The sequence below is a fragment of the Balearica regulorum genome, chromosome Z, assembly GCF_011004875.1.
Source record: "Balearica regulorum gibbericeps isolate bBalReg1 chromosome Z, bBalReg1.pri, whole genome shotgun sequence".
NCBI classification, from domain to species: Eukaryota; Metazoa; Chordata; class Aves; order Gruiformes; family Gruidae; genus Balearica; species Balearica regulorum.
In genome coordinates this window covers 55,496,525-55,521,273 of record NC_046220.1, presented here as the reverse complement: position 1 = coordinate 55,521,273, position 24,749 = coordinate 55,496,525, and the positions used below count along the sequence as shown (strand labels likewise).

General features: G+C 42.2%; 1 protein-coding gene and 1 long non-coding RNA gene across 12 annotated transcripts in view; one reads left to right on the top strand and one right to left on the bottom strand.

Moving 5' to 3' along the window:
• Window positions 1–968: 968 nt before the first annotated feature.
• Window positions 969–6,566, bottom strand: LOC142599397 (uncharacterized). Its single transcript, XR_012832946.1, has 2 exons — window positions 6,358–6,566; window positions 969–5,350 (listed from the first exon to the last, which is right to left on the bottom strand). It is a non-coding gene; the product is annotated as an uncharacterized LOC142599397 (long non-coding RNA).
• Window positions 6,567–6,970: 404 nt separating this feature from the next.
• The window catches only part of KDM4C (lysine demethylase 4C), a 274,177-nt gene continuing 256,398 nt past the window's right edge, over window positions 6,971–24,749 (top strand). For 4 of the 11 annotated variants that reach the window (XR_012833183.1, XM_075741245.1, XM_075741244.1 and 1 more), the window contains exon 1: window positions 6,971–7,235. The gene's annotated coding sequence lies outside the window, so the exon portion shown is untranslated. Of the gene's footprint in view, window positions 7,325–7,562; window positions 7,901–24,749 lie in introns of those variants that run through there. The other 7 variants (XR_012833184.1, XM_075741247.1, XM_075741248.1 and 4 more) reach the window with 5 other exon arrangements.

Sequence of the window (24,749 nt, the reverse complement as noted above, 5' to 3'; positions counted from 1 at the left end):
AAAAAAAATCAAGAACTTGCTCTTTGAAAATGCTATATGTTGATATAGGTCGATATATTTCATGTCAACATCCAGCAGATTAGTATATATGTTCTACCATGGCACAGTGGGGGCGCTGCCCCCGTCCCAATTTTCTGTCATTACAGAAACCTATCCTGTTGCAGTATTAACCTGGCACATCAGGGTTCATAATCTTTCATCAGGACTGGGAGTTCACATGGGAACTAAGAGTAACGTGCTTGAAAATAAGATATGGAATGGGTATACAGAAATAGAATAATAAAAAGCAATCAACATGAGAAGCTGAATTTTTAAAATGCTATGAGAACAGAAAGACCAGAAGAAAGATTTTCAGGAGTGTTCATGTACTTTTTCAAAAACAGTATTCACAATGTACTCTCCTACTGGAAGCGCTTCCCTTCATAACTTGTAAATTATATCTATCAGCCTGCAACTAGTATTTATTCCATGACTGATTTTAGTCTCTTCCATTTAACATAGTCACTTTGTGCATTTTTAATAAAGTCAAAATGTTCCAAGATGATAATGCCCATCAGAAACTTTACCGATTTAATCCTTGTTTGATTCCAATACAGCAAATGCTATTCTTTGTTGTTTTACAGATAGAAAAACCCCATCATTAATAAATTGTTAAGTGTCAGGTGAAGTCAGAATATTTTTGGACTTCCTCAGGTACTCTGATGTTGTAGATATTATTACAGCACTATTAATGGGATGGATGGCTGAGTCTAAGGACAAAAAATGTGTGAGGACAAAAACATACTAATCTTCAAGAGTTGCTTGGTTGATACATTCCAAGATTTTCAAGGGTTCTGAATTCATGTTGCATCACAGAGCTATGACAGCATCAGTGCTTTGAATTGCATTAAAATAAAAAGAAAAAAATATCCTTGTAAAGAATTGCGTAGACTTCTAAACTGAAAATAAAGCAATGAAATTCTGGAGTATCAAATTGAAATCAAGTAAAAATTTATTTCAGTACTTAGTTACATTACATTATCTCTCCAAATGATCAAGCTTTAAAATATCAAATATAAGATGATTTACCCATTTCATGTTATTTCTCACAGCTTACAGATCACAACTTATTTGCTAAAGGATTTTGCATATGTAAGCTGAAGTTAGCTAAAAGTTTTACTATTGAAACCAAGTTATTTGATGTTTGAAACAAGATCGCAGAGGCAAAAATGGTATTTCTGGCTTTGTATTCCTTTCATCTAGAAATGCTAACCTTTTATGTATCCCTATAAGATACTATAATTTAGAATGTAAGTGAACAATTAGACATGTGGCAACTCCTCGTTAGTATAAACTGCATTTAAATTCTAGTTTCTCAAGAATTTTAAACCCAATGCAAATTCTAGAAAATAGTACCCTGAGGCATTGGTTTGGGCTGAATACACTTGCTTAATTTTTTTCCTTTATACTTGTTCTGTGCAGTGAACTGAAGGTAGAGCTATTTCAGGTACTTCCCATATTACCACAGAAAGAGGTTTAAAAGACAAAAGATGCTAGAATGAACGTGATGGGAGAAATGCCTTTTTTTTTTTTTTTTAAGGAAGCTTTCTTAATTTCCACTTATGATCATGGGAACACTAGACTTTTCTTCAGGCTGACTTTTGTTGTTAGTCAACTTGCGGCAAAGTCCAAGTCCATCATATTTTGGGTCATTCTCAACTTGAAAAATCTAAATTTGATGACTGTTCCCTGCATCAGATGTCTTCTTTTGATTGGAGAAAGTTGCCAAACTGTTAATTTCTGCACTGCTTTTGGAAAAAATACAGTAGTTCGTCCAAACCACTATCTTCACAGTTTCAAATCACTTACAGCAATCACAGAGGCTAAAGTAGGTATTTAGCTCTTTCACGGTATCCTGCAGTCAGTACTTGCCCAGTTAGTGTCTAATGTTTCCTCTCAGCTCGTCTTTTACCTTTCTTGGGCTGAGAAACACTCTTCAAGACAACAGTGGAAAAAATTCTCTCATTCACCTACTCAGTTAAAAAGAATAGAATGCATTTCTGAATGAGGGCTTTATAAACGAACCCAATTCATATTTCTCAGTTCAGCCCTCAAATCAGACAACTGCAAAAAGGACAGTGATGGTTAAATGCCACTTGTTTGCAGGCTCATGCTTGTCAGAGTCTGCGTGGATCCAGTGGACAGAGATTAAATTTATGGTTTAAGTGCAAACAGTTAGATTACTGACAGAGCTAAGCCTTATTGTCTTTCTGTTGTTGCAATCTAAGCAGATTAGTAATTCTTTATGTGGAAGAAAAGACATGTTAACTGCTTGTGGACAAGAAAAACAGAAGATAAAGACTGCCACCTATTGTGCCCTGAAACAAAACACAACTTCTGCATACAGCAAAAAAACATACTGGTAGTCCAATGATGGAACAAAAGAACCAAACAGGGCAGAACTTTCTTTTCTAGGGGCTGTTTAATGCAGTACAATAGAGTTCTGTTCTTCTGGCTGTCCTGAATTCAGTGCTCCAGTCATCTCTATCACTTTCCCAATAAAAAGATTTTGTTTCCCCTAACACATAACTTTTTAACTAAGCAGGATGTGTCTTGACTTTATGCCCAATTTACAAATTTAAAAAGTTTCCTATATTTCAGTGGATATTGGCATCAAGAAATTAAATTTATAGCAGGTATAAAGTACCTGGGTGAGGTATTTAATCACAAGATGTATTTGCTTCCTTTTTAGGGTAAGCTTACACACATTAATTCTTTTATCTACTTACAGTGAAGAGAAAAAAACCTCTTCATTCTTTGTTCTTGTTTGAAAACTCATCTTCACCTTGTTATTGTCCTGGGATTGTCTTTTATGCATCTAAAACTCTCAAAGCTCAGTGAAGTCACATGGGTGCTACAGAAAAAAATGCGCAGATATTGTGAAAATTAAAAATAGGTCAGAGAACTAACTGTACTGAAAGGAACACAACTTCACTGACACAGAGGGGAGGCAGGGTGACCTGATTACGTATTGTTAAGTTTTCATCCCTTTCACACTAGAGTACAATCAAGATTCTTGACCCTCTGTCCACTACCAGTGGAAATTAGCATTACATTTTTCATAAAACTGACAGCAAGAACATGACCAAAGACAAATCTAGTATTGCCAAATAATGTAATGTTATTTAATGCTTGCCCTCAGATACTAATGAACCTTTGACTACTCTGCAACTGAGTTGAACTGGCTGGAAGATCAGAACTTGGGCCTCTGAGACTTCATGCTTGAGTAGACTTTCAATGCACTTTTCCAGCACTATTGCCCTGCAGAGCCCACTGGCATCCTTTAACCAATATGGCATAGGTGCTCTATTTTATGCTGACAATTTTTGAGGAAAAAACCTATTCACTGGAAGGAACACGGTGTGGATAGGTAAGCTTTTTCATGAAAGTGATCAATATTAAATACAATAAGGTTTCCTCTACGTTTAATGTAAAATGTCAAGAATAAGTATAATAAAAAGACATACTTAATGTAAATTCTCAACTCAGAAGTTGTACTTACAATTATCTAGTCTGACCTTTGTAACAGGTGAGGAGATATTCTGGAAATTTCTACATCAAGCCAATAACTTCTGAGTCGGCGCACTCAAAATACTTTTGATCTGGATATAACAACATTAAGGGAAGAGTGCTACCTACCAACTATATCCCTGGGTAAACTCACTCCCTATTCTTACTGTTTTTACAAAGTCCCGTAGTTGAATTAATTTCCAGAACATTAAGACATATAAGCTTACATATTGCTATCAACATTTTTAAGATGAAGACATGATGATAAAGATATAAAATTAACAAAAGATATCATTAAAAAAAAAAGTTATGTTTCCTCTAAGTCTACACAACCTGTATTACGTAACTGCTAAATTGCACACTTAAACAAACATATGGTCTACCGAAAGTTTCAGTCAGGACTACATTCAAACAGACAGCACTCTCATCTCGATGCAGTGCAACAGGAATTGCAGCAATCTGCACAGTCTAGACAATAATATAGGAAACATGGCAAAATCTCTCATTGCAGACAGCTTCTGTGCCTTGGGCTAGCAATGCCTTGCTTCCTGGTGTTTGCTGCCATCTCCTGCGTTTTAAGCAGTATTGCAGTGGAATTCCACACGAAAACTTTTTCTGCCTCAAAAGTGACCTTACTTTAGATAGCTATGCTACTGCCAAGTTAAGCAAACACGTTGCTCGCAAATCTGAAAAGATTTCTTAGTATTATTGCTACACAATATGGAAGTAACCCACATTCAAACCCGAAACCGTTCTATTCTGCACCAATTTGGGTGAAATACCATGCTGTGTGCAGTTTTCAGCTTCTCAGTATATGAAAGTCATTCACATACTTAACTAAGTCCAGTGGAAGGCCACAAGATTGTCAAGGGCTGAAGGATATGACATATGAGGAGTGACTGAGGGAGCTGGGTTTGTTCAGCCTCGAAAGCACAAGACTTCAGGAGTGATCTTGTTGCTGTCCACCATTACCTAGTGGGAGGGCATAGAAAACATGTAGCCTCCTTGGAAACACACAGTGATAGATACAAAGTGCAATACAGGAAATTCAAATTATATTACGTAAAGAAGTTTTCACCATGAGTGCTACAACACTGAAACAGGGACCCAGAGGTGTCATGGAAGACAAACTCGTAACTTACTCAGACGACAACTACTCAAACAGGACTGGCTTCTGACCTCTGCCAAGGAGGGTGAAAGAAAGAAAGTACTTACACTATTATATGGCAGATTTTTTTTGGTCAGAAGCTTGTGCTGCCTAGATATTGCATCAGCAACTTAAAACAAAGGCAAGGGAACTTGTGACCAGGGTTTTCGTTTCTAGCCAACACTAACCTAAAGGTATAGCCCAAAACATGAAAAGCAGGAAGAAAGTGCAGAAAACCTTACTTAAACCTCAGTAAGAAAAAAATTGTTCATGCCAGCTAAACATGCCAGCAAACACACAGGTGCTTTGAGATGAACCCATTACAGTAACAAAGGTGATCAGAGAGCACTGAAAGTACTGTGCCAGAGTAGTTTAATAAAGCTAAAATATTGATCTATTGGCTATGCATAGCTACGTAACTATTCTGAAGGAGGCCAGCATCCTCACCTCCACCTAGCATGACAGAGGTGCTAAGCTACTGGCTTTGCAAAATGATGTCACTGCAGCATGACGAGGGTTAATGTTCTCAGGCTACCCACCTTGCACCCTCAGTCCATCACTTGGGAGTGCCGAGACAGTGGCACCAAGAGGTATATGCTTTGGTGATAGTGCAAAACACTCCAGGTACTTAATGATCTCACAGAGAGTTGAAACCTGAAAGGACACCAGATGAGGAGAGGTGCTGACTCAATACTTGCCAGAGTCACTGCCATACTTTCTCTTCAACAAGTGCTCAGCCTGTATCTTAGAGATTACAGTTGAAAACAACCCTAAGTCATCAATCTTTAGAGCTTTAGAATTAAATCAACAAGCAGAGGACAAAATGAATGAGAAACTGCATTCAACTGCAGTGTTTTCCTGTATGCATTAAATAAACATTCTCTTCATCATTCCAAAGGCTTGAGGAAGAAGGCAAACAACTTCCTGTTTCTCCTACTATATTCAGCGAAATAAAATGCCTTTCCTTAGGCAGATGAAGTTGACTCATTTTAGACACTGCTGGGCACAGTGGTGCTGTCCAGAGATATTTAAAGCTGCCTGAGTTTTCTTGAGACTGAAGATATACTATACATAGGACTACTATCATTTAATGTATAGTATCATGTCCAAATGACAAAACAACATGGAAGTCTCTGAGCACAGTAAAGTTATAGCATTAGATATGTTCCTTTAAAAAAAAAAATCCTGTATTTTCAGGTTCCATTAGTACTAAAGAAAGTTTTTGGCACTTAAATTCAAGTTTAAGGTAAGACTTCTTTTAACATAATAGGTATGTTTGAAGGAGCACATCTAAAAGGGACTTGTCCTTTAGTTATCTTTTGATCATTTTTCACTACTTTCTTGAACACAGTAACCAGAAGCCAAGAAAAAGAAAAGATAAACAGATTATTGACTAGTAAGAAAAAATCAAAGCATACCACAGAGTTAAAAAAAGACTTATTTATTTTAGCAGCACCTTGAACAGTCAAAATTACACAGTACTGTGGCACTTTACAAAGTAAATGCACGACATAAAGCACTGTAGGTCTTAGTCCCTAAAAGCAACATTACAGTTTTGGAAAAAACATCACTTCCATACAGCAGTACCAATTGATAAGGGACATGACGGTCTAAGAGAAATTAGGATAACCAAGACGATCCAGCGGCTCTCTCTGACATACCTTCCACTCCTACGGAACAGAAAGGTCTTGCCTGTTAAGTATCGTTGAAGTTAACAGACCTTCTTCGTGAGCTTAGGGCTTATGTTTTCCTTACGTGCTTCCCGGGAGGTGCTGCAGCCGGGAAGGCAACACCAACCGGCCGTTCCAGAGCACACACGGCTCAGGGGCGGCTGAGACAACGCCGGCAGCAGAGCGCGCACAGCTGGAGAGCGGCGCCTCTTCTTTCCGCGCTCCGCCCCCGTAACCAGCTCCCCCAAAAGACACCGCTCACCCTCCCGCTACAGGGGCGAGCAGCCCGCCCGCCTGTGCCCGGACCGAGCCTAGCCTACCCGGTCGGCACTCAGCGGCAGAGCCTACCGACACTACCTACGCACCAACAACCCACCACACACGCGCTAACCGTTACCTACGCTAACCGCCGCGCACCACCCGCCCCCCTCACCACCCACCGCCGGCAGGCCCCGCCCCCCCGCGCCCCGTGACCACCCTCAGAGCACGAGGGCTCCCACGTGACCGCCACGCCCTGCAGAGCGGGGAACGCGCCTTCCCCGCCCGCGGCTGCACTCCTCTCGGAAGCACCGGCGGCGCCGCCCGCTCCTGACACGTGACGCAGGCGGCTCCGTCACGTGCTCTCACCCCCCCCACACCCGCCCGAGCCGCCGCTCTTCCTCGTGCGGGCAAGGGCTGCGCGCATGCGCGCAGCCAGCAGCTGTCATCCGCGCAGGGAACGAGACGTCCCGTAGGCACAGGGAGGAAGAGCCCCGAGGGGACCAGGGAGGCGGTGTGGGAAGCGGAGGGGACTTGTACTGCCGCCCTTCCCTTTCCTCCTCCTCGCCTTCCTCTGGTTGCGGCTTCCCGCTTCACCCTCTCCCGGACAGGTGCGGGGCGAGCTCCGAGCCGGGTGGCGGCGGCGGGGAGGAGGAGGGAGGAAGAAGAAGAGGTGTGGGGCGGCCTGCCGGCTGGGAGGGTGGGTGCGGGCTGTGCGTGGGCCGGGGACGAGCGGGAGGATAGGGGGAGGCCGGGGCAAGCGAGGGGGTGGCAGTGATGAGGTAGGGCAGTGCCCAGGGGAGCGGGGTCGGGCCGGGTCGGAGCGCGGAGCCGCGGCGGATACAAGCGGTGGGACAGCGGTTCGCCGGGCTGACCGCTCCGGGCAGGCCGTGGGGGTCGGGTGCGAGGGCCGGAGCGGCCGCCGTCCCGCCCGGCAGCCCTACGCTGGGGTGCGTGAGGGATCGGGACCCCCCGCGGCCGGGAGGGGATCGGTCCGGGGGCTCCGCGTTGCGAGTAAGTGGACGGCGGCTGGGACCGCGCTGGGGAAACGAAACCGGCAGGTGTCGGAAAATTACGTCTCGCGTTCCCGTTTGTGGCTGGCGATTCTGGGTCAGGGCAGTCGGTGGAAGCTTTCCGAGAGGTCTCCGGTGCTCAGAGTGGGTGGACAGAGTGAAATGCAGCGTTAACTCTCTCCGTGTCTTTCTGGGCTTTGATGAAACTGGTCTTGCCGAACAGCCTCTTTTTCCTACAAAGTACAGCCGCGGTGATAGAACTCGTAAGTTTCTGCGTGTCGTTAAAGCGTTCCTGGAAGTTAACAGCTGCAAAGTGATAGAAAAAAAGACTTTAAAGCTGTCTTCCGAGTAAAATACTCAGTTAAGCGCCGATTCCGCATCAATCTATCTGTGGTTATAGGGCTCAACGCTTTAAGAGCCAGTTTCGGGATCAGGGCTTTATGCCATGTTAATAGCCATCTATTAATGACCCTTCTCTCTTCTGCAGTTGATTTTAACTGGCAATCTGAAATAAGAAATGTATACAAAATATTTTTTTTCTGTTCGGTTAACTGTGGTAGAAAAAATACTAGGTGTCCGCGTGTTTTTAAAAGATTTATACTAGCTCAGAGCGTAAACAGCATTTATATTTTTGTATTAGTGAACTGCAGATTTATGATTCTTTGCATTCTTTTCTGAGACATTAGCAACAGCAGCAACGGAAGTTACCTGGTGGCTACTAAACTAGCAGTTTTTTTAAGCTGAAACACTTTCCACAAGAAAAGAAATTTACTGGCAGCCTGATGCAGGCTATTTTTTGTCACCCCACAGTGTTTTTTTTGTACACATTCTTAATGAACCAAGAATGTGAAAATGGCTGTGTTATAAAATTTGTCTTGGGCTTTACCCTTATTTTTCCTTGAACTGATAACTAGCTGATAGTATTGCTTCACAGAAGTACTTTCCAAACACGCGACAATGGAAAACACAAACATGGTTTGCTTTTCAGTACCCTCTTTGAAAAGAGGGTAAAATGAACCACTACCAGTCATGCTTATCTTACTCTCAGCTTTGGTTCGGAGTTGTGCTGATGTTATTGATTGCTGGCAACTGAAGGTTTTCTTTTAGCTAAGTGCAGATACCGATGCCTGTAAGAGCAATTTCTTTTCTAGGCACTGACCCAGGAAGGAGAATGCCTCCTCCGAATAAGTGGACATGATTGAATGGCCGTTGGATCAGAGTTAGAGTCGATGTATATGAGGGAAAAACCTTTAGTCCGTGTTTCTTTAAAAAAAAAAAAAAAATCGGATTTAGTCTCTGATTTTTTTAAAATGGTAAATATGACAAAATAGGAAAAAAATTTCACATCCTGTATTTTTTTGGTTCTTAATTATTGCTTAGTGTTCAGTATGGAATTTTTTATCTGTTGGCCTAATTTCTAAACAAATCAGGTAAAAAGTTCTGCACCAAATCTAAATGCACAGTTACCACAGCAATGCATTCAAATCAGAAAATGACGCTGTCAAGTGCGAATTATTAGAATCTTCCTAAGCTATCATGAATAAGCACAGTAATTATTAAAAAAAAAATGTCCATACCTAACTTTATTAAAATATATTGGATTGAGTAGATCTAAGACTTTTTCAGTTTAAACAGCTCTTGATTGGTCTACTTCTTAGTTCTGCAGTTAATTCACTTTCAAATTTTCAGATTTTTTTCTATAATTGCCTTTTGCTGGGATATGTTTCATCAGCATGATGCTGAATAGAATGTGAATGGGGTATATGGTGGTGTCAGTTTTGGTCAAATTTGTTTTATGATGGTGGTATTTTTATCCTACTGACCCCCAACATGAATTAAAAACGTAATACATTTTTGAAGCACATTTTTAGTGTACACTGAGCTTCAAAGAGAGCATGTTTTACTGTAATTCTGCTAATACAAGATATTTTGAAGTCGTCTGATCACATAAATTGTTCAAAAGATGATGTTCTGAAATGTTAACATTTTAATACTTATCTAGCAAAAAATCTCCATAGTCACTTGATAGCCTAATATTTCATCTGTCAAAATGAACAAGAGATGTGTTCTTTGCATGATTTTAATTCAGATTCATAGACTGACTCATAATTAAGATATTTTCAAGAAATGCAGTATTTTATTATGTGATTTGATTACACAACAATTACTATCTTCCAAGTATAAAGAAGTTAATAACAATTTGCTCATCTGAAGTCTGGAGTGCGTTATAAACTTTAGTGTAGTTTTGGTATATAAAGAGTTAGGGTGTACTTCAGATTTCTTAGGTGGCATTGATTATCGTAATTCATTCTGTTGTAGGCTTGCATTTTGCTCTAACTTTACTTCACCTGTTTAAAATTGTGGTGTTACGCATAGTGGGTAACACAAAGTTGTTAACTTTGTCTGCATGAGTAGTCCTACTACTGATTTATGCAAGCACTCATTTTTATCCTTAATTCTGTTTACATCTAACGTTTGCGGGACAGTGTATTCAGGACAGTATACCCTAAAAACTGAGGACATCGTAGGTGAACAACCGATTAGAAAAATTGTCAGCATTTTTAACTTAAGATGTTAAAATTACACCAGTTAAAATTCAGAACACATCTTCTTGTGAAGATGAATATTGAAAAAAAATTCAGTGTCTAATCAGTTTCACTTTCTGATTCTCAGACGTGACAAGATACTTCATTGACTGTTGCAGATATTAGGAGTTTCACAGAAAAAATATGTTCCAGTTCGTTTGCAACATTTTTGCCTGTAACATGTAGATTCACTCGATTGAGGCTGTGGTGATTTAGCTCAGTTGACCTACGATTTCCTGACAGGTTTTGTTTAACAAAATAAAAATGCTGGTTATTAGTGGGTAGCCTTTCTCTATGAAGACTTAGATAGCTATACCTACTGATAATAGATGCTGTATGACAAAAATTACTGTGCTGGGCCAGGTTTTGTTTCATTTTTACAGATTACTGCTTTGCTTAAAACATAATTTATATAAGTTGCTGCAGTTGTAAATGAATCTATGGCTTTGGACCTGGATAAATTGTTTATAATCATAAACTGTTTTGAAAAAAAGGGCAATTTTGATTTAAAACTAAAATTAAAATTGGGGAAAAGTGCAGAAGTCTGTAAACTGAACTATGAATAAAGGCATAGAAATACGAGTTTAAGAAACTTCCTAAGTTTTAGGAATCAAACTCTTCATGTTTGGGTTTGATTTCAGATGGAAGTATTCGGAGCATTTGGTTTGAATAAATGATGACAAACGTTTCAAAACTGAAATCAGTAAAAATATCTAAAATTTGGAAAAATAATGATAGGTAATAATAGAGAAGAAACTTTTTCTTGACTGATGTGTCACCTTCAGGGTTGTAGATAAGGCTTATGTTTGAGTTGGTGAAACTTCTAAGCTCACAATATTCTTTTGTTGTCTGTGTGGAAGTGTCTTCTGGATTTATTAAGATATAAATCTTTGCAGGTTCCTGCTGTACAAATGTTAGCTACATAGTTTACTTTTCATTGAACATTTGCATTGCAAAGTGATGATATGCTAGAGCTGCAAGTTCAACAGAGGCCCAGTGTTGATTCTTCTTGCTCCTTTTGTCTGTTTTAGTGTTGTGCGTTAGAGTCACGTGGTTCCCAGATACCAGTCTTCTACAGAGTTCGTGTTAAGTGGTCTGCCTCTCGTATTAATTGGTATGCCATTTCAGTGGCCTGTGATCGGTTTGGAGTGAGGACGCTTTTGGTCATGCGAACTCAGCAAAGGATGCTTTCTCTGCTGCCGTGAGCATTGTAGCAGACCACAGACACGCGGTATGACTATACTGTGCGTGTGCTTTTGGTCACATGGTTCACTTTAGTGTGCACACTTGCAGCCGTAACAGCAGAAAGACAAGATGTGTGTGACTCTTCCCTGGCCACTAGGTATTGGGTCTGTGGTAATTTAGAACAAGATGTAAGGGCAGGGGAATTGCATGACGTCTTTGAATTACAAAATAATTTATGAAAGGGGAAATACTCACTGCGAAGGTTAGTAGTAGCTAGACCTCATCACAGGTGGAGAAATACAGTTTCAGGTGTGCCATAAGCAGCTTTAAGGGGGAAAAGTACATCTTTCTGTTTTTCAGGTTATAGAGACCCAGGTGGGTTTTTTTTTTGGTTTTGTTTTGTTTTTTTTTTGTCCTGTCCTTGTTCTGCCTCCGATAAAGGATTTGCCATGTAGTGGTGGCTCATGAAAAATATTATCATGGTGACTATAGCATATCCCTGAGAAGAATATATATGTTTTGATGTTAAGGAGTTGTGAAACCCAGGGTATAAGGGTATCTTTTGGGAGGAGATCTGTAATGGCAGTTATAATGTGCCATATAGGTTTTTTGAGAAATGCATATTGGCAGTAATGACAGACCTGGCAGAACTTTTTAAAAGTGCTTAATCAGGAAGCAGTTCACATCCACCACCTGCTATTTGTATCCCCAGCAATATTACAGGCTGCATTAGCAATAAGTATTTTTCTGAACTTTTAGGTGCTTCTAAATGAGCTTTATAAAATCTGAGATCAAAGCCAAAATGCTTTGCGGTCTTAGCAAGGAATACACCCAAATTTGAGAATGTTGTTACGCCATTGTATGAATTCATGGTTTACTTGCACCTTGAATAGTGCTTACAGCTTTGGTACCTCTTTCCCTTGACTAAAAGTAGTTTGCTGGAACTTGTAAAAATCCAGAAGTAGGATGCAATGATGAGCAGAAGTATGGAGTGGATTTTCTGTGAGGAGACTAGGAGTCTTCAGCTTAGAAAAGAGATGACTGCGAGAGACCATTATAGAGATCTGTAAGTCATGCGTGGTCTGAAGGTTAATAAGAGCAGATAGATAACTGTTCCCAGTGTGCGCATGAGATGTCAGATAAAGCTAAAATGTGAAATATTCAAAACAAACAGAAGGAGACAGATCACTTAGCATGTTGTTGATTGTGGAATGCTTTGTTGTGAGATGTTTTGGATATTAAAGGCCTACAAAGGTTAAAAAAATCCATGAAAGTCCACAAAATGCAATAATATCCTCTTTGTCTAAGTATTCCTTGATCTGTGCATTGCTGAAGACTGAGGTGGCATTCTGTAAAAGTGTAATTATAAACTACCCCTACACTTGTTTTTTCGTAGATACCTGTTGTTAGCAACTGTGGAAACTTGATAGATCTGCCTTGCTGTTGCTGAAGGCTGTTACATGCTGCTTCCAACTAGGACTATGGATTTCATACCTGTGTTTTCATTAAAAAGAAAGTAAAACCTCTTGGAACAGGGGTTGCAAATAAAAATGAGAAAAATATTTTTTTTTCTTCTTGCTGTTTGTCCCATATCAGTTATTTCAAGATGTTTTTGCATGCTGTGAGCCTGGTGTGGGAGAGGAATATCTATGGAATGAATTCAGGTAATTTTTCAGTTCAATATTTATGGGTTCAAAATAGTTACTTTTTATATTTTTGGAAACAATTGCTGTAAGGGTAGTACAAAGACATAGAAATGCAAACTTGGAATGAAATTTGTCAAGCTACTTAAGAGCTTTATAGTCAAATTGAGATGATTTTAGGAGCTCTAGAATATGGTTACCTATCCAGATTCCTGGATTCTTAAGTTTTTTATAATCAATTAAATATTGATATTTTATATATTGAACACACAGAAATAATAAAATAATCTGATCTTCCAAAGTATGAACACGCATCTTTTATAATGCAGATATGACACAAATGGCCTAGTTATTTAGGGCTTTTCCATGTTAGCTAATCTTTTTTGTGTATAGCAGAGCAGCCATAACAGGCAGTATTGTTTCTCCTTTGTTGTTCAGCAGTGCTTTCAGTACAGGGGCCAAAGCAGGCACCATTTGGCAGTCAAGAGATGCCTCCCACAAAGCATCTGTGGGAGAACAATTGTGTCAAGTCCTGTGTAGTTTAAAGTCAGAAAGTTTTGGTTTCCTGCTGGTGAGGGGTGGAACTCAAAGTACTGGTTAGATTATGTTGCACTAGAAGCAAAAAGAAGTGGATAGCCTTCAGAGGAGATCTGACAGCTCAGTATTGAGGCAGAGAGAGAATACTGAAAGTTGGTTTCATGTAGTGAAGACTGCAGGTTTTTGTGCATTTTAACCAACTGCAAATTAACACGTGCTGTTTTTCTGGTGTGTTTCATTCAATTATAAGAGGGTATTTTCTAGTTGTGTGAATCAGTGCCTTGCTTGTAATTTGATTAAACACAATTGCTAGTATGGATTTCTATATTAGGTATCGAATAAATGAAACTTGGAAGATGTTTTCCAATTCTGGGAATAATATAGTCTGTATTTTTGTGAGGGTATGGAGGATTCTGCATGAAAGAATGGTGCTTAACAGATAACTCTTCCACCAACAAATTATATTTAGTATCCTGACAGCTTTAACAATGTGGTAAGGTGTAGGCATTACAGAAGGCAGTTCACTCTTTTGACAGAGGAGGCTGGAAATTGTAGCTGCCTTGCACTAATTTGGGTAGTTGAGATTCAGTTGGATGCGGTGGGTTATAGAAGTCTTTTCCTTTTCTTAGGATACAGAAGAAACAATCCTATAGATTCTACACTTACCAAACAGTCATGCAGAATGAAGCGTGTGATTAAGTGTGTAGTATGATACTCTCCTGTTCTGTAGATGTAGGTTATGAACTCTTCTGATAGCCAGCCTTAGTTACTAATGTCAAGCATGCAGAAGGTTATTCTTTTATTTCTTCCTCTCTTTTCTGTGTGTTTTTTTTTGAATTTTCTTTTGCTTTGGCAGCCCCTGAGGAGTTTGTTGTAGACTTTTATCACCTTTTTGTTATGGTAGTTAATGTACATATCAAAGTATCAAATTCATATTATTCGTACAAGCTATGCAGTTTAAATATTGCAAGATGTGTTTAAAAAGCACTTCCCCCGTCAGCCTAACTGGTGAAATGCATTTGTGTCTTGAATTACGTAAATACTGGTAGCATTAATGAGATTTTGTCTTGCTGTGAGTATACGAGCTTTTTTAGTGTTGTACTTTGACATTTTGAATTAGCTTCATTAGGTTTCTTAGGCCACATAGATGTGGATGATTAAACTTTGCTGACCTCGTGTTTTCACTTTGGTAGTATTGAGACAAATGTAGCATTAACATACTCCTGGCTGATCGTTTGAAGGTCTTTTGACAAGGCCTGACAATGGCTATAAACTTTTTAAAATGAGGATCAGATTCTTTAACCCAGTTATTGGCTTTTTAGCTGGCAGCTTTGGACAAGGTGTATGCTTGCGTTTTATCTAGATTTTGTGCTGTTTAATGAGACATGTTTCAAGACATAGGCAAATAACTTGGTCATGAAGAAATTCAAGCTTTATGGGCAGGCTTTGCAGTTTATTGGATCAGGCTCATAACTTGAGCTTGTTTGGCCAAAGCTATCCCATGATTACCTAAAAAGCTTCTTTCTTTCAGTGTTATGCAAAGTACTAATGCATGGTAATTTGAGTGGAGTATGTCTTCTCATATATTCACATTACCATCTGCTTTTGTAGGTAGTCATGGGCAACCTTGTCAATGTGCAGTGCTGTCTTGCAAGAGGGACAGAAAAAAGCTGATTACAATGTTTATGTTAGGGATTAAAATAACTGTAAGAAAAATCCCTGTATAAGTATTACTTGTCTTTCTGTTTTATAATGTGCAGCCTAAATGGACATACTGCCCTTGTTTCTATAACTTTGTATTTACAATGAAAATGTGCAAGACATAGTTATAATAGTAAATAAAAACTCTGGTTTTATTTCTCAGCTTGTACAGCTCTGTAATATCACAAAATAGGTGATTATGTATACACCTAAGTGGAATAGTTAAGATGGTGATAGTGTGATTGCAGTGTGGATTTTCCTTTAGAATAGCATTTTAGTAGTTATGTTCCTGTCTGCAAAAGAACCTCTGAAGGCCTCAATTCTTATACTGGACTATATTTTATGCTCCCTTGTTGTTGATTTGGTAGGGTATAACTGAATTTTTGCATGTGAGAGAAAAAGGAGAATTAGGAATTGGTGGGAGAAAGTACGTAGGACTTTTGAATTCCACAAAGTCCTTGAGAGAATTACATAGTGTGTTAGAATTTAATAGAATTGAATTGGAAGGCCAATATTTTCCAGTTGGTTTGTAGCATAGCTGTGTATTTTGTGGTAAATTTAAACCATGTAACTCAGTACTGGTGCTTACTGCTTTAGATTGACATTTGTAATGAACATTACTGCAATGATAAAATTGTGAAATTAATTTAAGAACTTGCAACTGATAGCTGTAAAGGTGTTAAATCACTAAGAAATCATAAAATGAATAGCATCGTCTAGTAAGTATATGAACTTCTAATGCAGCAAGTACTGCATAGCCTTTATGATCTTTCTGCCTCTGAAACTATGGAGATTATATAGTAGAATATGCTCAGGGTGTGGTCTTACAAACATTGTGCTTATCAAAGAGCTATTTTACCCAATAAGTTAATGAGAAGATGCCTTTTACAGAGGAAGATGGAGCATGGGTTTGACAGTTTATTTCCGCCAAAAGTAACAGAGCTGGCTGGTCAGTGTGGTCATTGGTTAGGGAACTGGACCCTAAGACACATGGAAGCAGGTAGAAAAGGATCCTTCACAGGATCCGTCACGTGATTTGTATTTTTCAGACTCCAGTGAAGCTGGGCAAAAATTCTGTCTTCCCAATGCTATACACGTCTTCATGATTAATTGAAAGTTATTAATTCTGGTTGTGATACAGATTCAGGTTCATCACAGTACAATTCAGTTGTATGCTTGAACCTTGTCTTAGTTCTAGAGACTTAAATAATCTAGTTAGTATCTTTACTTTGGTATGTTTTACAAACAGGATTTCAGGATTCTAGCAGCCAGGCAAACATGCTGGCATGTGGATTGTGGAAGTTAGCATGAATTAATTGCCATTTATTAGTTTGATTAACAATCTTTAAGTTAAATAATTTATTCATTGTGGCTAAGTGCTAGGGTATATTCAGTTAATTTGGTGATTACATGTTTTCTTGGTACATTGCTGTTTTTAAAGCAGCTCAGGTATTAAAACTGATACATTTTGGTGAGATGTTTTGGCTGAAAGGAATTTTTATGATACTAATTCATGCAATAATTAGTTTATTGTGCCTGTTGCTTGAAATCAGACACTGGCCAAAATCATCCTGCAGCTTTTCTTATAGCTGAACCACTTGGATATGGCTTTCTCTTGTCTCATTACCCTTTTCGTAAGAAATGCAGGAAATTAGTTGTCTTTCAGACTTAGATCCCTTCACCTTAGACAAATTTACATCCAAAACTTATGGAAGACAGAGCCTCAGGTTTGTAGGAACACTTACAGGCACTGTGCTTGTGTATGTTTTGTGCCCATAGACAAAACTAGGATAAAAAAGGTTGATATTAGATTTCCTTTTGAAACTGGCTTTCTATATGAATGGTTTCATTGAATATGTTTACATAGAAACTGATTAAGCTAATTGATAAATCAATTTGTATAAATGCTTTTGGACATTGGCTTCATTTTTGATGTAGTGGAGGTGATGTAGGTGATGTCTGGTACTGTACACATGTATGAGTTGGCAGAATTAATACTAATTTGTAACTGTAACTTTGGTTTTGTGTGTTTAGCTGTGTGGCTGCAGTGTATAACTTACAGCAGTAGGTAGGAATAGCTCAGAATCTGAGAACTGCAGAGGTTGGAAGGGACCTCTGAAGATCGGCTGGTTTAATCTTCCTGCAGAAAGCAGGCTCAGCTGCAGTGGATTGCTCAGGCAGTGTCGAACTGACTTTTGAATATCTTCAAGGATGGACACTCCACAGCCTCTCTGGGCAACCTGTTCCAGTATTTGATCCTCATCATTTGACGATGATTTGAACTCTTGCTAAGTTTTTTACTAGCAGAATTTGTGCAGAATTTCATATATTTTGGTTTGTGCCCATTGCCACTTATACTGTCACTGGGCACCACTGAGAAAAGTCTGCCTTCTTTATATCCATGCAAGGATAAGATCACAGAATCACAGACTCCCTGAGGCTGGAAGGGACCTCCTGAAAACCTGGAGCCCAACCCCATTGCTCAAGGAGGGTCAGCTAGAGCAGGTTAATCAGCACTGTGTCTGGTTGGGCTTTGAGTATCTCCAAGGACGGAGACTCCGCAATAGCTCTGAGCTACCTTTTCCAGTGTTTGTCTAGCCTCACAGTGAGAAAGATGGAATTTCTTGTGTTTCAGTTTGTGCGCCTTGTCATTTGTCTTATCGCTGGGCACCACTGAAAAAAACCTGTTTCTCTCTTCTTCACTCCATCCCATTAGGTATTCATTGACGTAGGTAAGAGCCTTCTCTTCTCTAGGCTGAACCGTCCCAGCTCTCTCAGCCTTCCGTCATAAGACAGGTGCTCCTGTCCTTCCTCATCTTCGTGGCCTTTTGCTGGGCTCTCTTCGAGTAGCACTGTATCTCTCTTGTGCTGGGGAGCCTAGAACTGGGCACAGTACTCCACATGTGGCCTCGCCAGTGCTCAACAAAAGGGGAGGATCGTCTGCCTTGACTACTGGCAGTATTCCTTCTAATGCAGCCTAGGACACCGTTAGCCACTGTCCTGGTTGCGGCAGGGATTGAGTTAATTTTCTTTCTGGCAGCTGGTGTAGTGCTGTGGTTTGGATTTAGGATGAGAATAAAGTTGATAACACACTGATGGTTTTAGTTGTTGCCACATAGTCAAGGACTTTTCAGCTTCTCATACTGCCCTGACAAGGAGAAGGTGGGGGGTACCCAAGAAGCTGGGAAGGGGGCACAGCCAGGGTAGCTGACCCAACCTGACCAAAGGGATATTCTATACCATATGATGTCATGTTCTGTTTGTAACTGGGGGGTGAACTGAAAGGCTGGGCAGACGGAGGTCTTGTGCGGTAGTTGGGAGTCTTGTGCAGCATCAACTTCGGAGTGATGGCATTTATCTTCCCAAATAACCGCTATGCATGATGGAGCCCTGCTTTCCTGGAGGTGGCTGACCACCTGCCTGCCCATGGGAAGTGCTGAAGGAACTCCTTGTCTCGTTTTGCTTGTGCTTGTGGGCTGGGAGGTGGGGCAGCTAGGGGTCTTGTGTAGCATTGACCTCAGGTGATAAGAAATTGTGCTGTTCATCACTTGTTTATATTATTAATTATTATCATCTTCTTTTTGTGTTTGTCCTGTTAAACTTTTTATCTCAACTCACAAGTTACTCACTTTGACTCTTCTGATGGGGGTGGGGGGTGAGGGGGAAGTGGGCGAGCACCTGTATGGTGCTTAGTTACCAGCTGGGGCTAAACCACAGCCACCTTTGCTGCATTACCATGGTGCTGGCTCGTGTTTGACTCGGTGCTACCCAAAACCCTGAAAGGTCTTTTCTGCAAAGCTGCTTTCCAGCCTGCCAGCCCCGAGCATGTACCCCATATGCCTGGGGTTGTTACTTCCCAGGTGCAGGACTTTGCACATCCCCTTGTTAGGCTTCATGAGGTTCCTGTCAGCCCATTTCTCCAGCCTGTCAGGGTCCCTCTGGATGGCAGCACAACCCTCTGGAGTATCAGCCAATCATCCCAGTTTTGTGTTGCCTACAGATATCATATTGCATTAAGCAGAAATAGTTGTTCTGATTGGGCTTAGATAAAATTAGAGGTCGGGGAGATGTTGAAGTAGTGAGACAACAATTAATTTATTGGTGAACTGAACATAATTCCAGCTCTTGGTTATTGCAGCATACCTCCCCATCTCCTCCCCCATTAAAGTTAGTGCTTTAGGAATGTTTGACTTGATAGTAGGCAGATAAGTGGATAAAACACACTTCTGAAAAGTTCCTCTCTGTCCACTAAAGGAAAGAATATTAGTGATGTAAAAGACAAATTCAAAAGCCTCATCGGGGGCACAACTGAAATGCCTCTACGCGAACACACGGAGCAAGGGGAACAAACAAGAGGAGCTGGAGAGGTGTGTGTGCCTGCAAGGATATGACATTATTGGCATTACAGAGGCGTGGTGGGATAGCTTCTATGACTGGAGTGTTGGGATGGTAGGGTACAGGCTCTTTAGGAAGGACAGGCAGGGCAGGTGAGGAGGGGGAGTCACCCTCTATGTCAGTGACCAGCTGGAGTGCATGGAGCTCCACCTGGGGATGGAGGAGGAGCCCACCGAGAGCCTATGGGTCAGGATTAAAGGGAGAGCTGGGGCAGGGGACATCATAGTGGGGGTCTGCTACAGGCCACCTGACCAGGGGGACCAAGCAGATGAAGCCCTCTATAGGCAGACAGGAGCAGCCTCATGCACACAAGCCCTGGTCCTTATGGGGGACTTCAACCACCCAGACATCTGCTGGAGGGACAACGCAGCAGAGCTTAAGCGATCCAGGAAGTTCCTGGAATGTGTCGATGACAACTTTCTCCTCCAAGTGATAAAGGAGCCCACGAGGAGAGGTGCCATGCTGTACCTTATTGTCACCAATAAGGAGGGCCTGGTAGGGGACATCAAGCTCAAGGGCAGCCTTGGCTGCAGTGACCACGAAATGGTGGAATTCAGGATGCTCAGGGCAGCGAGGAGAGCAGTCAGCAAGCTCACTACCCTGGCCTTCAGGAGAGCAGACTTTGGCCTCTTCAGGGATCTGCTTGGTGGAATACCATGGGACAAAGCCCTGGAAGGAAGAGGGGCCCAAGGCAGCTGGCTAATATTCAAGGGTCACCTCCTCCAAGCTCAGCAGCGATGCATCCCAATGAAGAGGAAGTCAAGGAAATCCACCAAAAGGCCCCCGTGGATGAACAAGGAGCTCCTGGGCAAAGTCAAACAAAAAAAAGGAAGCCTACAGAGGGTGTAAGCAAGGGCAGGTAGCCTGGGAAGAATACAGAGAAACTGTCTGAGCAGCCAGGGAGCAGGTTAGGAAAGCCAAAGCCCTGATAGAAATTAGTCTGGCCAGGGATGTCAAGGACAACAAGAAAAGCTTCTATAGGTATGTTAGTGAGAAAAGGAGGATGAGGGAAAATGTGGGTCCCTTCCGGAATGAAACGGGTGACCTGGTTACCCAGGATATGGAGAATGCTGAGGTACTCAATGACTTCTTTGCCTCAGTCTTCACTTGCAAATGCTTGAGCCACACTGCCCAGGTCACAGAAGGCAGGGACTGGGGGAATGCAGAACTGCCCACTGTAGGAGAAGATCAGGTTTGAGAATATGTAAGGAACCTGAAGGTGCACAAGTCCATGGGACCTGATGAGATGCATCTGCGGGTCCTGAGGGAACTGGTGGATGAAGTGGCCAGGCCACTCTCCATCATATTTGAGAAGTCCTGGCAGTCTGGCAAAGTTCCCGCCAACTGGAAGAGGGGGAACATAACTGCCATTTTTAAGAAGGGTAAAAAGGAAGACCCAGGGAACTACAGGCCGGTCAGTCTCACTTCCATGCCTGGCAAGATTATGGAGCAGACCCTCCTGGAGACTATGCTCAGGCACCCTTCTATGATGGGGTTACAGCGTTGGTCAATAAGGGAAGGGCAACTGACGTCATCTACCTGGACTTGTGCAAGGCATTTGGCACTGTCCTGCATGACATACTTGTCTCTGAATTGGAGAGATGTGGATTTGATGGATGAACCACTCGGTGGATAAGGAATTGGCTGGATGGTTGCACTCAAAGAGTTGTGGTCAACGGCTCAATGTCCAAGTGGAGAACAGTGACAAGTGGTGTTCCTCAGGGGTCAGTACTGGGACTGGCACTGTTCACCATCTTTGTCAGTGACATGGACAATGGGATTGAGTGCACCCTCAGCAAGTTTCCTGACAACACCAAGCTGCGTGGTGTGGTTGACACACTGGAGGGAAGGGATGCCATCCAGAGGGACCATGACAGGCTGGAGAGGTGGGCCCATGCGAACTGCACGAAGTTCAACAAGGCCAAGTGCAAGGTCCTGCATGTGGGTCAGCGCAATCCCAAGCACGACTATAGGCTGGAGGAGGAATGAATTGAAAGCAGCCCTGAGGAGAAGGACTTGGGGGTTTTGATTGATGAGAAGCTCACCATGAGCCGGCAATGTGTGCTTGCAGCCCAGAAAGCCAGCGGTGTCCTGGGCTGCATCAAAAGAGGCGTGACCAGCAGGTCGAGGGTGATGATTCTGCCCCTCTACTCCGCTCTTTTGAGACCCCACCTGGAGTACTGTGTCTGGCTCTGGGGGCCCCAGTACAGGACAGACATGGAGCTGTTGGAGAGAGTCTAGAGGAGGGCCATGAAGCTGATCAGAGGGATGGAGCACCTCTCCTGTGAGGACAGGCTGAGAGAGTTGGGGTTGTTCAGCCTGGAGAGGAGAAGGCTCCTGGGCGATCTAATTGCGGCTTACCAGTACCTGAAGGGGCCTACAGGAAAGATGGTGAGGGACTGTTTATCAAGGAGTGCAGTGACAGGACAAGGGGTAATGGGTTTAAGCTGAAGGAGGGTCAATTTAGATTAGATGTCAGAAAGAAATTCTTTACTGTGAGTGTGGTGAGGTACTGGAACAGGTTGCCCAGAGAGGTTGTGGATGCCCCATCCCTGGAAGTGTTTAAGGCCAGGTTGGATGGGGCTTTGGGCAACGTGGTCTAGTGGAGGGTGTCCCTGCCCGCAGCAGGGGGGTTGGAGTTAGATGATCTTTGAGGTTGCTGTGGTGGGTTGACCCTGGCTGAGGGCCAGGTGCCCACCAGAGCTGCTCTATCACTCCCCTCTTTCATGAGACAGGGGAGAAAAGGTACAATGAAAAAAAAAACTTACGGGTCGAGATAAGGACAGGGAGAGATCATTCTCTAATTATCATCACGAGCAAAACAGACTGAACTTAGAGGTGGAATTCATCTAGTTTATTACTAAGCAAAACAGAGTAGAGGAATGAGAAGTAAAACCAAATCTTAAAACACCTCCCTCCACCCCTCCAATCTTCCCGGGCTCAACTTCACTCCCGGCTTCAACCTCCGGCCCCCTCAGCGGCACAGGGGGACGGGGAGTGGGGGTTATGGTCAGTTCATCACACATTGTTTCTGCCGCTTCTTCATCCTCAGGGGGAGGACTCATTGTTCCCCCGCTCCAGCGTGGGGTCCCTCTCACGGGAGACAGTCCTTCACGAACTTCTCCAATGTGAGTCTCCTCCACGGGGTGCAGACCTTCGGGAGCAAACTGCTCCAGCATGGGTCCCCCACGGGGTCACAAGTCCTGTCAGCAAACCTGCTCTGGCGTGGGCTCCTCTCTCCACCGGTCCACAGGTCCTGCCAGGAGCTTGCTCCAGCGCGGGCTTCCCACGGAGTCACAGCCTCCTTCAGGTGTCTACACCTGCTCCAGCGTGGGGTCCTCCACGGGCTGCAGGTGGAATCGCTACACCCCCTCATCCTCCCTCCATGGGCTGCAGGGGGACAGCCTGCTTCACCATGGTCTTCACCACGGGCTGCAGGGGAATCTTGCTTCGGCGCCTGGAGCACCTCCTCCCCCCTCCTTCTGCACTGACCTTGGTGTCTGCAGATGTTCTTACATCTTCTCACTCCTCTCTCTGGCTGCAAAAGCTCTCTCTAACTGTTTTTCTCTTTCTTAAATATGTTATCACAGAGGCACTGATTGGCTTGGCCTTGGCCAGCGGCGGGTCCGTCTTGGAGCCGGCTGGCATTGGCTCTGTCAGACACAGGGGAAGCTTCTAGCAGCTTCTCACAGAAGCCACCCCTGTAGCCCCCCCCCCGCTACCAAAACCTTGCCACGCAAAACCAACACACAACCCTAACCATTCTATGATTCTGTGATAAGTGGATGGTGAAGTAATTTGCTTTAAAAAACAAAACAACCACAGAATGAATCTCTTTCTCCCTTTCTCTTTCTCTCTCTCTGCTCCTCCTCCTCCCCTGCAACGCCCCCCAAAACTGCACTGACAATGTTGGAGAATACTGGAAGATTCAGGGAAGGATGTTAATCTGTATCCTATGATGAAATAACTGCTGACTGCTGGATATCTTGTATGCAGTCAATAGAATGGATTGAAAGGTGTAAAATGATGATTAATGAAGGACTATTATTTTTTTCTCAGTGAAGAAATCGCAGAGAAGGGTTTTTTTAGAGGTGGGGGGTATGTGTATGTATGTGTATTTCACTCATGTGTATACTTAATTTTTCCATCTACAGGTGAAAGCCTAAAAGCTGATTCTATACAGAGAAATCAAATATCCTGTTTGACTATATTTCCAGTGTCACTTTACTGTCAGTGAAGTGTTATAAATAGTAAACACTGTCTTGCATTTCCTTGCAATGAAGGAAAGCATAGTGTCACCTTTGGTCGTAAATCCAAGTTTCATTTTCCTGGGACTGGTCATAGTAGCAAGATTATACGTGGAACTTTAATGGATGGGAATAAATGAAGGGTATATTATATACAAGCAGCTGTTTACTACTGAGGGAAGTTATCTGACTTGTACGTGTTGAGGTGTGTTTGCCTATTTAGAGTCAATATTTTAAATGCGAAAGTACCCCCAAATTAAAGTGGTACTGATTGTCAGAATGGGAAAGTTGCAGAAATCTAGTTAATTTCAGTTCAAACAAGGATGGAAAGTAGCACAGGGAGAATAGGATGTTACTGAAGGTGGGAGTGTGGGAAAAAAGTCTAAGTGCTAAGAATGCAGACTGGTGTGCTGTGTGAAGTGGGGAGTCAAAATGAGAGGAAAAATAAGGTCACAAAAATGTTGGAATACCGGTAGGAGAGTAAAACATGGAAAGGCATAAAGGCATCTTCCACGTACAGCTTTCTGGTGCAGTGATTGGTAGCAAGCTAGAATGACATGAAGCTAATGAAATTAGTGGCTAATATACTGACATACAAGCAATACTTACGGTGACAGCGTATGACATAAAAAACGTTGTTGCATGTGTCTTGCAGATGGAGAAAATGAGGAATGAGTTAAATTACATGCTCAGGAGAGCAAAATCACTATGAAGCTAGTCACAGTTGAGTTACTTGTATTCTGGAATGAGCTTTTTTAATTAAGGAAGAATTTTGTGAACAATAGATGACACATGTTGAGGTATAGTTTGAAAGCATCA